Here is an 18,430-nt window from a genome sequence, read left to right as displayed (position 1 = left end):
ATAAGGCAGGCTGCTCCCCAGGGGCAAGTCAATTTGGTAATTGCACTTCATCAAGGATTTTTAGTTGCATCAAATGAATATTTGGCTTTTGGCAGCTATAGCGACTCTACCTGGGTGAACAATATTCTTAAAGATATTCTTGGAAGAGCTGGTACTTCGGTTAAATGTGAAAAGAGTTGATGACCTCTTTCAGGTGACTGGAGTACTAACTTAGGCTCAACAGGAAGCAGCTACATGTGAATATGTCACCATATCGACTCCCATATTTTCTCTTCGGTAGTTTCCTTGGTGTGATTGGTTTTCTCCAATTGCTTTGAATGTTTACTAGTGTAGCCTTGCCAAGGAGCCTCAGCACCGTTCCTCAGCTGAGAGCTGTCGCACAGCCAAGACTCACTAGAAACTGTTTACCCACATCCGGATACAAACACTGGGGCCCAGACCTGCATCACTTATCATGTTGACGCTCTTCATTAGGTACTCATTAAATATTGTGGCCAGAAACTTCCTTTTTCTGTGACATGGAAGCCTCACTTGAAGCAAATGTTATTTGACCCAAAACAGGCAAATATGGTAAATCACCGGGAATTTTCAGATATCATACCCTCCTAAATCCTTATTTAGTGTGTAGTATACCCAGTTTACCAAAAGTTTGTCTACATACCTTCTGGGAATATGTCTTTATTCTGGTTTGGTCCATTCAGGGTTCCAGAATTTTAATCTTCATTTGTCTTCTAATTTTTGAAGTTACATTTTAAATGAAATTGAAAGATTTTTGAAAAAGATCGTAGGATTTGTTGAGACTGGCTAAAACTGTATTTTGAAAAATAGCACATGTTTTGCTGCATGTACAATGTACACTAAAGGGAATACAATGTGTTCTTAATTTCCAGTCCTTGATCAATTTCCAGTCCTTCTGCTATCAAGAACAGATAAGAACCTTAACTCTCCACTGGCATGGCAAGGGGATTAATCTCTGCCCTGGTCCAGCCAGGAATCCCTTCAGTGAGCCCAACTTGGCTGTCGCCTCAGACCCTCTGCCCCAGGTCATGAACTCCTGTTCCACTTGCAGGAAGTATCTTCTAAGTAGCAACTTTTGCACTTGCTCTCAAAGTCCCAGCTGCCTGACCTAACAGTTACTGGGCTGTTGGCGTGATGCTGCCATGCTGTTTTTGCAACTTGAATGTCTTTGTTCTCTTCCTCGCATTCTCCGTCTGCCCTGACCAGCAATGCACTTGGCGTGAAAGGAACATTTGAAATTCACTTTGGTAAGTTCACCAATGGGCCAATTCCCCTGTCCTTCCTCTACCTCTCCTTTGCTCAGTGCCATGACTCTAGCAGTATGACACCATTCATCATCGCCTGAAACGTATGGCTCAAAGCCATTATGTGTTTCCTCACAGTTTCAATATCATATGTATATATATATGCTGTTTATTTAATAGGACACATCAGTGAGAGTCTCCTCTTCTAAGGTATTCCTGCCTTAATTTGGACCAAATAACTCTAACTAATAATGATATTACAGCTCACATTTTTTGAACACTTACAGTGTGCTAAGAAACTGCTTTAAAAGCTTTACAGGTTTTAACTTATTTAATCTTCAAAATTTGGAGGATAGATATTTATCTAAGTTATAGATATCCTGTCTTTTAGAGAGCAAGAGGGGGACAAATAGACAAATTTTAGGCTAAAGAATGATGATTCTATTGTGCGTCCCATGTTAGAGCAGAGGTGATCCACGAAGTGTTTTTTGTTGCTTTTTTTTTTTTTTTTTTTTAATCTTTTTAGGGCTACGCCCGAGGCATATGGAGGTATAGCTGCCGGCCACAGCTACAGCCACGCCAGATCCCAGCTGCATCTGTGACCTACACCATAGTTCATGGCATGCCAGATTCTTTAACTCATTGAGCAAGGCCAGGGATCGAACCCGAGTCCTCAGGGATACTAGCTGGGTTTTTTTTTCTGCTGCGCCATGATAGGAAGGAACTCCCTTGTGTTGCAATAGTTTATCAGTTAGTTTATCACAAGTGATAGGGGCCCTTGTACTTAAGGAAGCTTATCTCTGATAGGAGAAAAGAAACTCCTTCCAAACATTTCTTTAGAGACTGAAAAGATAACTGTTTAAAATGTCAGTAAAAAAGGTGTGATTTATTGGCATGATAAAATAAGACTATAGTGGAGTACTCTGTGATCAAGTAAGTTTACAGTGCTATATAATTGTTAAAACAAAAAGCATTATCAGCAGGTTATAGATGAATGCTTATTTGGAAGAACTGAGGGAACTGAACATTTGTTTTTTTTTTTTAAATATCAAGTATTTGGTTCATGTGAAAGTTAAGGATCCATCCTGTATTAGGATTTCTAAGGCATTATAAACAACTGTTTAGGCAATAGTATTAAGTAAAAGCTTTCTTTTAAATAAAAAATATGCTATAAAAATATCAGTTTGTGGTTTGACTTTCAATGTTATGTATGCTATGTCTTTAGAAAACCATACAGAAAACTCAAATTTTACATGGACAAACTGATATATACATCTATCCCCTTTATGATTTCCATTCGTTGTGATGTGTAGTCACTTATGATGGAGCATGATAATATGAGAAAAAAGAATGTATACATGTATGTGTAACTGGGTCACCATGCTGTGCAGTAGAAAATGGACAGAACACTGGAAACCAGCTATAATGGAAAAAAAAATCATTATACATAATTAAAAAAACAAACTCCACAAACAAACAAAAAAATAGGCCCCGTTTTAAAATTACAGCCCATCATAGTTTTCTTCTAATAGCTTATAGACTTATCTTAGAAACTAGAAAGTTTGATTTATCTGGAATTTGTTATAAAGACTGAAGTCATTATCTAGATTTATTGTGATTATTATTATTTTCACAAACAGTAAGAGTTTGCCCTAGTTGTATTTATTGAACAGTTCAGATTTGATTTGAAATGACACATTTATCTTATGACAAAGCACTATGTACTTCCTGGAATGTGTATTCTGTTCCATTGATCTCCTTATATATTCCTGTGCTGGTACCACATTGTTTTAATCATGATAGCTATATAATACATTCCCATCTTTTACTGCACTTTCTTTCTCCTCCTTGTCCTTCTGATCCTCCTCCTTCTTTTCAAATTGTTCTAAATATTCTTAATATTCTTGCATACTTATTTAGATCGCATTCAGAATCATTAAAAAAAATCCTCTGGGATTTTGAAATGGATTGCCGTGAAATTTTTGCAATCATTTAGGGAGAACTAGCCTTATTACAATATTGAATCTTCATATCTAAGACAAGGTTTATCTTTTCCTTTATTCAAGTCTTATTTTTACCTTTTAGTGCAATTTTATAATTTTCTTGTTACAGGAACTACGTATTTCTTTCTATACTTTTAGGAATAAAAACATGCTTTTAAAATATACTGTGTTAATATATAACATGGTAGATGTTTAAATACCTGTGAGTGGGATCTCATTTTTGACAAACTTTTTAAAAAAATATTTTTTATTTGGTTACAAGGATGACCAGAGGGAGAAGTTAGTCACATTTCATAAAATGCTTACGAAAGAATATTTGAAGTGTTCATCAATGATAGACTAAGTAAATTTTGCTTACATGTTCTAATGAATACAATATGGTAAAGAACGTGGTGATATAGATCCACATTTACTGAGATAAGTAGGACGGCCACAGCATACGGTTAAAGAAAACATATTAAGGAATACCATTGGCATGATATAATTAATGAAATATCACATACACATAATTCATATGTGTATATATGTTTGGAGAGAGATCTAACATGATTATTTCCCAAAGTATTAACAAAGATCTTTTTTTCTGAGTGGGTTTTTTGGATGATTTTTACCTTCTTTTGTACATTATTTTCCAGTGGCATTTACCATGTTTTTACCAAAACAGCGATGTAGTAAAATACAAATAGAAAACACTAGAAATTTTTATAGGGATTAAAAAGAAACACACAAAATTAGGGCTTAGCATCATTTTTTTTCCCTTTCAAAGACATCCTTACGGATTTGATACAGTGTTTATGGGTAGCCTTGAAAATAGCTTAAAATTGTATTTGGTCTACCAAAATCTATTCAGCCTGCAAAACTGTTAGTAATTCTGTTTATTCAAGCTGTACCAATCACACTGGCAATGACACCTGCAGAAACCTTTTCACATCTGAAGGACAGGCTGACTTGGACTAGATTTCTATTGTTGTGCAATCACTTGTCTGTCCTGGAGCAATATATTAATAACACTCTGCTTCCCTCAAATGTAAAACTAAATCATTAGATTCTGCAGTGGTTATTTTAAAAATTCCATGTGAAACTTTAAAGTTGTGAATATTTAAATAAAACCTTTTAAATAAAAGAGGCAAGCTGTGATGGCAAATTATTTTTCTACTTTCATATATTTCATATATTTAGCATAGTTCATGTATTTCATATATTTGAGTGCTGTCCCTGAAAACTAAAAGAAGGAATTAAGTTGAGCTAGGCCTTGTGCCATGTATTTCATATAATTTGTGTAGTTTATAATGACTTTGTGAATTGATAGGAGAGTCAGTTATAAAATTACTAAATTTCCCTATTGATAGAGTGATCATCATTCTTATCTTGACCAGAACACTGGTTATTATACTTTTACTATGTGCCAACCTTATGCTTTACATGCATAATCTCATTACTGACTATTTCTGAAGTAGGGATTGCTACTAAACTGTAATCCAGATGGGGATTGTTAGGCTCAGACTTGGCAAGGAATTTGTCAGTCATCGTACAGCCTTGGGAGAAGCTGGAATTTGACCAAGGTCAATCTGCCTAGAAAGTTCAAATTACAAAATACTATGACCATGGAATTCCCTGGTGGCCAGTGGCCTAGCATTTAAAGATCCAGTGTTTCATTGCTGTGGCTCCAGTCACTGCTGTGGCTTGGGTTTGATCTCTGGCCGGGGAACTTCCGCATGCTGCAGGCGTGACCAAAAACAAACAAACCAAAAACCAAAAAGCACTATGATCCTACTAGCAGTTTCTAAATATTAAATTTGCAACAACCCTACTCTTTTTTTCCTTCTGCTTTACCTCTCTTTTTATATTACATAGTTTCCTTTTTGAATTATACCTTGAAGGGGTGACACAGCAGAGTTCAAAGGTTGTGCAATTACTTCATATTACAGAGAAAGTAATCAAGGATCAGACAGTCAAATCTGATTTGTCTAAGTTCACACAGTGACTTGCCTAATTTTGTTTCAATGACAAAAATTGATTCACTATTTACTTTGTTCCATGTGTTGTTTTTGCTGTTTTATGTGCTTTACAATATTTAATCCTGATGCTAACTCAATAGGGTAGATGCAATTATTATCATTCCCATTTAATAGATGAGGAAACGGACACATCATGAAGTTGAGGGACAGGGCTCCTGTCACATAGCTAGTAAGTATTGGAGTCAGCTTTGGAATGCAGGTGGCTGGTCAAGTCTTTGCCCTTAATCACTCTGCCATGTTTCCTAGAATAAGAATCCTGGCTCTTGGTTTCCATCCACTTCTTCTTTTACCATATTGGCCAATTATTTCAACTATTGATTTGGAAAAAAAGTTCTCTGGAATCTGGTATTGAAAAATATTAGTTTTTTACATTTTAGAAAAATGAACTTCAGGAATCCTATTAAAAAATTACCACAGTGTAAACAAGGAGCTGTATATATTTTTAAAATGATATTCTGAAGCTATTTATGGCTATAGAGGACTTTCTTATTGATGATGGCTTTTTCACCCAATACCTGCTGATCTTCCATAATGCTAATAGACAGCCAGTGTTGACACTTGTTAGACTGTCTTTGGAAGCATAAATATTAGACATACTGAAATCTGATTTTGGCTCATCCTTTACTTTGAATAAAGAGATCTAAAAATCAATCCTTATGCTATGTTTCATTTTCTTTGAATAGAGGTCAAATATACCAGAGCAAGGGTAGTATTAAAGGTAATCTATGATGTCAAGGTAAATGTATTAGCTAAGCAGTTTTTCAAATTCTGATTTTAATAGGATACACAAACCTTATATGTTTTCTTTATTTTTCACCATCTTGCAACACAACTATGTGAAAAAATTAGTATTATTTCTTCCTGGAGTATGTGTGTGTATATGTGAGTGTGTTCAATTTCATTTCTTTTCTTTTTCTTTTTTTTTGTCTTTTTGCAGTGGGTCACAGGCTTGGTTAGGATTTACTTTATTGGATTCTAATCTGGGCTCCACTACAATACTCTCTGTGCGAGTCAGGGAAAATGTCTGGGACTCAGACCCTTGTGTACGATCAAAGGGCTGGACTAGGAGAACTATAAGGTTCTTATCAGATCAGAAGTTTAATGTTTGTGGTGTTTTGTATCACTTGTGGTCTACTGACCTGAGCACATGGCTGGGATCACAAGTCATAGAGCTAAAATGTTGATGTTTGACACTGATTTGGTGCATATAGGAATGGAAATTATGTAACTTTATAAGCACCTAGTCTTCCTCTTTTAAAAATAGGAATTGGCATAACTATGGAAAGATTTTCTTTCAAATCCAGAAGTTTGCAATCCTTTTTTTTTTAAAGCTACTGAATCCTTTTACAAATAAAATTATGTCATGAACCCAAATATGTAAAAAATACATAAAATAAGCAAAAATGCAGATTCTTCCCTAAAATAAAGACCTAACAATTGAACTCATTGCCTTCCTCTCTAAACCCACCCTTCTTTACTCCTATTACCCAGTTGCTTAAGATTGAGTACCAGTGATTTATCTTGGACTTTCATTCATACTTACTTTGATATGCCATTGATCACCAAGATAATTTTTCCCTTCTATGTAATTCTCGATTCCTTTTTTTTTTTTTCTTTTTTAGAGCCTTGCCTGCAGCACACGAAGTTCCCAGGCTAGGGGTCTAATTGGAGCTGTAGCTGCTGGCCTAGGCCACAGCCCAGCAAAGCCAGATCCGAGCTGTGTCTGTGACCTATACCACAGCTTGTGGCAACGCCAGATCCTTAATCCACTGAGCGAGGCCCAGATCGAACCCACATCCTCAAGGATACTAGTCAGGTGTGTTTCTGCTGAGCCACAACGGGAACTCCCAATTCTTGAATCTTTTTTTCCCTGTCCACCTTCACTGCTACTCTGCTCCATTGGCCTTCTTGCTTGAACTATTATAATAACCATCAAGTTGGTCTTCCTGCTGCTTGTCTCCCCCCTTCTAATCCATTACACTACAGCTAAGTGATCTTTATGATGTATAAACATGAATGCACCCATTTCTCCTCCCACTTACCAAAAGGACCCCTAAAACACTCTGATAAAATATGAGGTCTTTGATGAAAAACTTAAAAAAAAAAAAAAAAGACTTGGAGTCTTAGTCACCTGTATACATACTTGATTTTCATGGGGTCTTCATAGGGGGAGAAACACCAGAAATCCCCACAGGTTAAATTTCTCCTATTGAAGCAGTCCAATTTATGGCATTCCCTTCTTTAGATAAACTCTAGTTTGTTAGTGTTCTCCTTATTTTGAAAATGCAGTCTAAGTTTACATGAGCTTTTTTTGGCCAGCCATATGTTAAGTTGTGTCAGAGTGTGTGATTGTAGTCCACTGAACTCATGTAATTATTGTAGCTTCACAACAGCTTTACAAAAATACTTTTAATATCTGTCAGGGCAAATCCCCATGCAGTTTTCTTTCTAAAAATGTTCTTGGTTATATGGGCACATTATTCTTCCAGATGAACTTTAGATTCATTTTGTCAAAAATTCTATTGATGATTTCAGTGGAAAAATCTTAACTTTGTAGATTAAAAAAGAATGAACATTTATGCAGTGTTAAGTCATCTCAATAACTTGCTGTGCTTAATTATTTTATTTGCCCAAAAATATTTTGTCTTTTTTCTGCATGTAGATCTGTATATTTTGAACTTAATTTCTCCTCAGATATTTCACATATTTTGATGCAATTGTGAGAGGGATTTAAAAACTACGTATTTCTGGAGTTTTTGGCTTAGTGGGTTAGGGACCGGATGTTGTCTCTTTTAGGACGTGGGTTTGATCCCCTGGCCTCGCTCAGTGGGTTAAGAATCCGGCGTTGCTGCAAGTTGCAATGTAGGTTGCAGATGCAGCTCAGATCCCATGTTGCTGTGGCTGTGGCGTAGACCAGCCGCTGCAGCTCCTGTTTGACCTCTAGCCCAGGAACTTCCATGTGCTGCAGGTGCAGCCATAAAAAGAAGAAGAAGAAAAAAAACCCCCATGTATTTCTAATTGAATACGGCTGATATTTAGGAAACAGACTGTTGTTAGTGTATTTCTTTATCTGATCATTTGTAGACCTCCATTAGAGCACCATTATTGAAATATACATGGGGCCTTGATTTTATATCGAAGACTTATTGATTTAAAATTTTTTTCCTTCCTTTCAGGATCAATGATAATTATTCATAAGTGAAACAAATTTTATTTTTCAGAACATCTTCACTCTTAGTTTATTTTCCCAGTTAGAATCTATGCCTATGTGATAACTACATTTTCCATGAATGTTCTCTAGGTTTGACTTAACATTTAGCCCTCTTAATTTTCTCCTTTTCAAGTCTAGTGTCCTCAGAGGATATGTTTGATGCCTCATCCATAGAGCAAAAGTGCCAAATACCATGACTGTTACTACAACAGTGAATTTGATCTTTTCCTCTCAATGTTTATCAGACTCCCCATAGATGTGACTTCTACAATATATCTAGGCTTTTAAAATTTTGGTTGACTATTTCTTTAACATCCCTTTGCTTTCATTGTAAAAGTACTTGTTCTCACATAAAATGAGCTGAACTTTATCATTTGTATATATCCAACTACTTCACTTGTATAAATAGCACGATCTCAGTTATTCATCATTGTCAGGAAACAAGCTTTTTGGGCAAGTAAATTTTTGGAGGACGTTATCTCTTCAAGGGTCAGAATTTTAAATTTATTTATTTTTTTATTTAATGATCTTTATTTTTTTCCCATTATAGCTGGTTTACAGTATTCTGCCAATTTTCTGCTGTATAGCAAGGTGACTCAGTCACACATACATATATACATTCTTTTTTCTCACATTATCATGCTCCATCATAAGTGACTAGAGATAGTTCCCAGTGCTATGCAGCAGGATCTCATTGCTTATCTATTCCAAAGGCAATAGTTTGTATCTATTAACCTCAAATTCCCAATCCATCCCACTCCCTCCCCCTCCCCCTTGGCAACCCCAAGTCTGTTTTCCATGTCCATGATTTTTCTTTTCTGTGGAAAGGTTCATTTGTGCCATATATTAGATTCCAGGTATAAGTGATATCATATGGTATTTGTCTTGCTCTTTCCGACTTAATTCACTTAGTATGAGAGTCTCTAGCTCCATCCAGGTTGCTGTAAATGGCATTATTTTGTTCTTTTTTTTTTTTTTTTTTTGTCTTTTTGCTCTTTCTTGGGCCGCTCCCGCGGCATATGGAGGTTCCCAGGCTAGGGGTCCAATCGGAGCTATAGCCACCCGCCTACACCAGAGCCACAGCAACGCGGGATCCGAGCTGCGTCTGCAACCTACACCACAGCTCACGGCAACGCCGGGTGGTTAACCCACTGAGCAAGGGCAGGGACCGAACCCGCAACCTCATGGTTCCTAGTTGGATTCGTTAACCACTGCGCCACGACGGGAACTCCTATTTTGTTCTTTTTTTATGGCTGAGTAGTGTTCCATTGTGTATATATACCACATCTTCTCAATCCTTTCATCTGTTAATGGACATTTAGGTTGTTTCCATGTCTTGGCTATTGTGAATAGTGCTGCAATGAACATTATGGGTGCATGCGTCTTTTTCAAGGAAAGTTTTGTCTGCATATATGCCCAAGAATGGGATTGCTGGGTCATATGGTAGTCCTATATATAGTATTCTGAGGTACCTCCTACTGTTTTCCATAGCGGTTGTACCAGCTTACATTCCCACCGACAGTGCAGGAGGGTTTCCTTTTCTCTGCACCCCCTCCAGCATTTGTTATTGTGGACTTATTAATGATGGCCATTGTGACTGGTGTGAAGTGGTCCCTTATAGTAGTTTTGATTTGCATTTCTCTAATAATCAGGGATGTTGAGCATTTTTTCATGTGCTTGTTGGCCATATGTTTATCTTTGGTGAAATGTCTGTTCAGGTCTTTTGCCCATTTTTCCATTGGGTTGTTGGCTTTTTTGCTGTTGAGTTGTATAAGTTGTTTATATATTTTAGAGATTAAGCCCTTGTCAGTTGCATCATTTGCAACTCTTTCCCCCCATTCTGAATGTTGTCTTTTTGGGTTTTTTTTTTATGGTTTCCTTTGCTGTGCAAAAGCTTGTCAGTTTGATTATGTCCCACTGGTTTATTTTTGCTTTTATTTCTATTGCCTTGGGAGGTTAACCTGAGAAAACAGTTGTAAGGCTGATGTCAAAGAATGTTTTACTTATATTCTCTTCTAGGAGTTTGATGGTGTCTTGTCTTACATTTAAGTCTTTAAGCCATTTTGAGTTTATTTTTGTGCATGGTGTGAGGGTTTCATTGATTTGCATTCTGCTCTCTAGTTTTGCTAGCACCACTTGCTGAAAAGACTGTCTTTTTCTCATTTTATATTCTTGCCTCCCTTGTCAAAGATTAATTGACCGTAGTTGTCTGGGTTTATTTCTGGATTCTCTATTCTGTTCCATTGGTCTGTATGTCTGTTTTGGTACCAATACCACATTGTCTTGATGACTGTGGCTTTGCAATAGTGCTTGAAGTCTGGGAGAGTTATGTCTCCTGCTTGCTTTTTATTCCTCAGGGTTGCTTTGGCAATTCTGGGTCCTTTGTGGTTCCATATAAAGTTTTGAATTGTTTATTGTAGTTCTGTGAAAAATGTCATGGGTAATTTGATCAGGGTTGCATTGGATCCGTAGATTGTTTTGGGTAGTATGGCTATTTTTACAATATTATTTTTTCCAACCCAGGAGCATGGAATATCTTTCCATTTCTTTGAATCCTCTTTAATTTCCTTGATTAATGTTTTATAGTTCTCCACATATAAGTCTTTCATCTCCTTGGTCAGGCTTATTCCAAGATATTTGATTTTTTGGGTGCAATTTTAAAAAGTATTGAATTTTGGATTCATTTTCTAATATTTCATTGTTGGTATACAGAAATGTGACTGATTTCTTTTTTTTTTCCTTTTTTTTTTTCTCTTTTTGTCTTTTTAGGGCTGCACCTGCAGCATATGGAGTTTCCCAGGTTAGGGGTAAAATCTGCACTTTAGCCGCTGGCATACGCCACAGCCACATCAATGCCAGATCCAGGCCATGTGTGTGACCTACACCACAGCTCATGGCAATGCTGGATCCTTAACCCATTGATAGAGGCCAGGGATCGAACCTGCAGCATCATGGTTCTTAGTCAGATTCGTTTCCGCTGCGCCATAATGGGAACTTCTGTGACTGATTTCTGAATGTTAATCTTATATCTTGCTACTTTGCTGAATTTGTTGATAAGTTGAGAAGTTCTTGGGTTGAGTCCTTAGAGTTTTCTATATATAGTATCATGTCATCTGCATACAGTGATAATTTTACCTCTTCTCTTCCAATTTGGATATCTTTTATTTCTTTTGTTTGATTTCTGTGGTTAGTACTTCCAATACAATGTTGAATAACAGTGGTGAGAATGGGCATCCTTGTCTTTTAAGATTTTAGTGGGAAGGCTTTCAGCTTTTCTCCGTTGGGTATAATATCTGCTATGGGGTTGTCATAAATGGCTTTGTTATGTTAAGGTATGTTGTCTCTATACCCACTTTGGTAAGAGTTTTTATCATTCACACTGTCTTGATTACTGTGTATTTGTAATATTGCCTGAAGTCTGAAAGAGTTATGCTTCCTGCTTGTTTTTTTTTTCCTTAGAATTGCTTTGGCAATCCTGGGTGTTTTGCGGTTCCATATTAAAAAGAGAACCATATTAAATTTATTTTAGATCACCATCTTTCCAAAACATATGCAATACTATATATAATATTTATTTTCCAGCTGTGGTAGCTACATTCATTAAAAACACTACATGGGAGGAATTTAACCATTAAATGTAAAGGAGAATGAGAGGGCACCAATGTCTAAGTAAAGCTATTAAGTCTCTTTTAAATATTTTTACACTAGTGTCTAGTGTGTGTCTAGTGAGTGAATAGGCTCACTAAACTAGTATAGAGCAACTAAATTAAAAGAATACCAATAATGTTTTAGAAAGTTAAGTAACACTGGGTAATTTGTACTAATTTTTACTTACTATGTTTTTGTTAGTGGGATATCATCTCCATGTCAATGAGAAGCTTAAATAATAATTTCATTTTATTTTGTTGCAGATAATAAGCATTCTAGGTAGCACTTATTTTTCATAACTGTTATGGCTGAATTGTCTTCCCCCCAAAATTCATATATTCATATGTTGAAGTCTTAACCATCCAGCACCTTTGATAGGGTCTTTACAGAGGTAATCAAGACAAAATGAGATCATTAGGGTGGGCCCTAATCCATATGACTGATGTCTTTTAAAAAGCAGAAGTGTGGAGATGTGCAGACACACACACACACACACACACACACACTCACACACACACACACACACGGGAAATGTTATATGAACATTAAGGCAGAGACTTGGTTGATGCATTTTTAGGCTAAGGAATGCCAAAGATTGCCACCAGAGGAGAGAGGGATAGAATGTATTTTTTTTTACAGCTTTTGGATGGCACCAGCCCTGCCAACATCTTGATCTCAGACTTCTAGTCTTCAGAATTGTGAGATAATAAATTTCTGTTGTTTACCCCATGCTGTTTGTGGTCTTTTGCTATGGCTGCCCTAGTAAATTAATACAATGCTCTTCCATCAACATTTACTGCCTGGATGATTTTATAAAGAGGATTATTGACTTCTACCCTATAGATCCCATCTTCCAAACCTCGCCATGGTTTCAGAGACTTAGGACAGCTTGACTCCTGAAGATGAAAAATGCTTAGGATATTTATAAGTATGTCTATGCCTTCCCCTCATATATCCGTCCCTCCCCATTTGTCCACCCATTCATATACCCACAATACCCATCCATCCACCCATCCATCCATCCATCCATCCATCCATCCATCCATCCATCCATCCAATATTTGTTGCTTACACATGCCAGGCTCTGTGCTAGGCTCTGGGAATACAGTCAGTAAAGCAACCATTGGCTTTCCCCTTGTAAAACTTGCATTGTGCCAATTATATATGGTGTTCATACAATTTGCCAAGATTACATTAGCTCAGTTCATGAAAACTGCAAACAAAAAGACATGAACTCCTCTTTTTCTCTTTTTTTTTGGGGGGGGTCTTTTTTTTAGGGCTGCACCTGTGGCATATGGAGGTTCCCAGGCTAGGGGTTGAACTGGAGCTGGGGCTGCCAGCCTACACCATAGCCACAGCAACGCTGGATCTGAGCTGAGTCTGTGACCTATACCACAGCTCATGGCAATGCCAGATCCTTAACACATCGAGCGAGACCAGGGATCAAACCCATGTCCTCATGGATGCTAATGGGGTTGGATAACTGCTGAGCCATGACAGGAACTCCATGAACTCCTCTTAAACAGATCTAAATACCCTCCTTCTTCACTGGTACAGTGACTAGACTTCATTATAATGCCTGAGTTTACCTTTTCTCATCATTTCATTTTCCTTAAGGCTCTTAGCATTTGCACTTGCTAAGTCCTCTATCTCCTACCATCTGTCATTGACTTCCTCTATTTTCTCATTTAATATCAACAATAGTGTAGTTTATAGTATACATAATTCTGAAAGGAAATAGTGTTCCAGAAAGGACTATCAAGACAAATTTTCATCTACTGGTAGTAATGGTTGAAGAGAAAACTCTCCAGTCATTCGTTCAGCAAATATTTATATTTTCACCTTTCTGGTTGATGGAAGCTATGGTGAAAGTGCCCATGTGAGTGATACAGATCATAGAGCTGGCTGATCACTAACCCTAGCAATGGAATTGAAATTTAATTTTTGGAAAAAGAAAAACCTTACATCAGTCTACCTTTAGGTCATTTATTAAAGACGTGGAAGGAAGCATATGCAGGACCTCTTGGGCAGCTGACTTTAATGAATGAAAGTTGAGCGCTATCTCTCCCAAGTATTTGCTTGCCTTTAAAATCACCTCCCTTACTGCTCTCCTCATGTCTTTGACTTACCAGCTGACTTACTAAACAAAGCATCCTGTATTACTGCTTCCCAGCTGGGCAGACGAGTCTGCTCACCCTTTCCTCTCTGGTTGGAACTAGGTGTCCTTGTGGAGAGCAAAGGCAGAACCCTTCCATCTCCAGCAGCCTGGTTAGGCCAAGTTTCCCAGACTTTCCTGGTGAGAGATACTGAATTAGAGGCCCGAAAACTTCTATTATTAATAAGTATACCAGGTGATCTTTATAATTAGGCATGTGTGGAAAGTTCTGGGCTATGGTGTTTTGAGGTAAGTTTACTTCAATTGATTTAGATCATGCTGAATGCAAGCTTCAATTCTCTAAATATTGAAACCAAAACAAATAATAAGGAAAGTCACAATGTGACATAGGAGAAAATTTAAAGAGTCTGTGTTTTAGTTTCAGTTTGCTACTAGTCCTGGACAAATTCCTTAGCTTCTGTGGGTCTTATGTGGAAAACAAAGAGACTGAATCAGATTCACTAAGTTATTCATTTATTTATCTATTTATTAAATATGTATCAAGGTTCTACTGTGTGTTAGCTCTTGTCCTAGTTCCTGGAGGAACATAAAATGAGCCACTCAATTACTGCCTGTCTTTAAAACAGGCCCCTTTCTGGGTTATTGTCCACCCACCCTGCATTCAGTACTTGGTGGAAGATTAGAGCTTTTTATTGATTTATCACATTTTCATTATAGTGCCTCCCCCTCTTCCCAGAGGAACCTTGGAATTCTAGTCATGGTCCACTTGCTAAATAAAAATCTGAAATTTTCTTTATTGGAAGGAGTATTTTCCTAACAGAGGTATCCTAAAGATACCTACAGAGGTATCTTTAAGATTTCCTTAAAGATCTTGGTGGAATTATTATAACTCCAGCCATCTCCTACTTGGGTTTCAGAAAGAAATGCATTGAGAAATTAATATTAGATAATTCCATTTTGAAGCCAAGGTGGATAGGTCTAATTGGGCTATTTTGAAGACAAATCATAAGATGAGGTCTCCAAATAACTTAAGTGAGGCAACAAAGCACCCAAAGAGTTATGAGTACAAGGTCTTAGGTTGAATCATGGGTCGAATTGAAGCTAGGATGGGTGCTAAATTTATCTTACCCACTTCGGTATTTGCTTCTAAGTCAACATGATTCCCATCAAACATTTGGACAATTTTGTCTTACAGATTAAATCTCTATCAAAATCACACCCAGGGGTTCCCCAAGTCTGACCTTTCCTTGATGTCTCCTAAGGTTATAACACAGATTTTTGGAGCCATCTGGCTAATTTCAAAAAGTCCTATAAGTTCAAGACCCTAGATTTTAAACAATTAAGTTCTTCGAGGACTGAAAAGTCCTTGAGATGAGAGGGCAACACTTTTCCTGTAGCTTTCCCAAACTGTCTTTGGATCTGGATTTACTGTTATTTTGTGAGAAACTTGAAATTCATAACTAAGTTATGAAGAACAGTGGTTTTAGGTATCTCACTCCCACAGAGTACCGTCTTTAAGGTCAAGAGGACAATTTAAAATTGGAATGGAGATCTGTTAGGAGGGGTCAGAATCTATTTTGAGGGCTAATTATCCTTTGTTGATGGCTTATCCTTAGGCCTTTGAGCCATATGCTGTCATTTCATTTGCTAAAGACTAGGAAGAGAAAATCTTGAAAATTTATAAAATTTCGTGAATGAATTACAGCAGGAAAATAGTCAAACTATGTTGTTTTTTTTTTTTTAAATTGAAGTATAATTGTGTCAGTTTCAGGTGAACAGCCAAGTGATATATATGTATGTGTGTGTGTATATGTATACTTTTTCAGATTCTTCTCCATTGTAGATTATTACAAGATATCAAATGTAGTTCCCTGTGCTATACAGTGGGTACTTGTTGTTTATGCATTTTATATGTAAGTGTGTATTTGTTAATCCCCAACTCCTGATTTACTCCTCCTCATCTTTCCCCTTTGGTAACCATGAATTTGTTTTCTATGTCCTTGAATCTATTTCAGTTTTGTAAATAAGCTCATTTGTATCATTTGTTTTAACAAAGGATAAATCCATTATCTGAAATAAAGTGGAAAAAATGTTGCCAGCAGATGACAGTCTTGATGGAGGACTCCAGGATACAAGATTCTTATTCAAAGACCTGGAAAGAGAGAGGAAACACCTAAGGCTTGAGGCTCTAAGCTCAGACAGAAGGCGAGCATGTTCTAGTCCTGTCATCCTCCAACAATGCAGCTGCAATCAGATCTACCCTGTCAGAGGGGAAAAGCATTCTTCTAAAATATATCATCTGAGGCAAGTCATAACCTCTCTCATTCTTAGTTTGTCAACCATTAAAAGAGGAAAATAGCACATACCCAGCAGAGCATAGCTGTTAGGTTTGAATGTGAAATTATGAGAAAATTGTCTTGCACAAACTGGACATAGAGTAGGTGGTCAAACAATCTTTCCTGAATCTATGGCCATGTACAATAGAAACTGTATGGGCATATTTCTTAAATGTAGAAAATAAGCTTTGAATTTACAGGTTATTTAGACTTAAAATGTATCTTGTTAGGACCAAAGAAATACTGTTGAAAATATGTTGGGTCCATCTCTGACGATACAGGAGTATATCAACTGAGCCTTGGCAGGCTTGGATTAAAGGTACTCAGAGGCTAGCCCATGGAATGATTTGAGGTTCCCACCTGTAGAAATGAAAATGCATAAATGTCATAACTCTTCTTGTGTGTTACTGGGCAGCCAACTCCTGTTCCATACCTCACTCTGCCACCCGCTATCTGATGTGTTGTCACCTCCTCAATTATCTAATCCTTTGCTTTGATTCATTCCCTTACAGTGTGTTTGTCCTCTTGTAAAAGCTACCTGTCTTGCACAGGGTTGGTTATAGACCTCATATCAGATTTCGAGGACTGCAAGATTTGATTCCTCCCTTCTCAGTATTTTATGGTGATTTGACATTGGTGAAAAAACAGGCAGACATCATTTTATTACAGATGTTGCTGTGCTGCAATCGCTCTCTGAGGTTAATACAGCAAACAATTGTCTTTTTGTCTCAGCTGTGTTTCCACCTTTGATATATGTTTTTGGTACCTAAGATCACAAAAAATCAGGCAATATTGTAAAGTGTAGATACTAAGGCCATCAAGGTTTTTAATAATTTTCTTTGTCCCTTAACTGTGTTGCATCTACAAATGGTACATCTATGAAAGTAAATAATTGAAGATGAAAGAAAGAAGTTGCAGCCAATATTTTTTTTCTTTCAAATCTATCAAATTAAGAATTTTTTACCTTTATAGTTGTTGGCGATTTATACTGCCATCACATTTACATGTGCTCTGATCCTTTCACCTCTTATAGCAATAGTCAAAATTTATATCTTAGATTTTGTCTGAATTTTAATTTGGCTTCCTTATGTATTCTTCGTTTATACCCATTGAAAATGAATATTCCCTATCGAGAAAGTTTCTGTCATTGGAGAGAGAAAATAGTATTTTGGGGTACTTACAATTTACTAGGTACTTTATGCAAATTATTTTGATTAATCTTTATGGCAAGAGTTTTGTTTCTATTTATATGAGATGTCTTTTTAAAAAGGCTTTAATCCATACACAATATTATATTTTAGTTATATCTTAATTATAAAAAATTTAAAAATGCTTCAACATTTAATAGTACATGATTTTTGTTTATTTCGTACTGCCTCTATTTATTTATTTTATTACTCCTGATTGCTCTTCATCCAGTTAATGGTTCTAACAAGTACTTACTGATAGCATTATATGCCAGCCGTGTATGAAGAAGGAACATACAAGATGGTTCTCTCTTTTCAAGGTGATTGAACTCTAATGGGGCAAAACTGAACACAGGAAAATAAGCACTCAAGAACAAGTAACTATTAAACAGCAAAAAGGAGCCTAGAGAAGTTTCAGAATCAGGGATATAAACTGGGCTTGAGGGAAGGAGAGGATCTGGACAAGGAAGAGAAAATTAAAGGCATTTAATGGACAACAAGCATATGCAACAAACAATGGACTGGAGGTAAGAAGAAGTATTGAATGTGGGAAGATACTGAAGAAATCTTCTTTCCTGGAGTTTGGGCAAGGATAGAAGGCAGTGGGGAGTGACTGTTAGGATGGATCCCCCAGGGAGAAATGGATACA

Source organism: Sus scrofa, chromosome 11 (assembly GCF_054392235.1).
Source record: "Sus scrofa isolate SSC_HxYL_T2T_F1_AM1 chromosome 11, Sscrofa_HxYL_maternal_Yorkshire_Landrace_v2.0, whole genome shotgun sequence".
Classification (NCBI taxonomy): domain Eukaryota; kingdom Metazoa; phylum Chordata; class Mammalia; order Artiodactyla; family Suidae; genus Sus; species Sus scrofa.
This window is presented reverse-complemented; position numbering follows the sequence as displayed.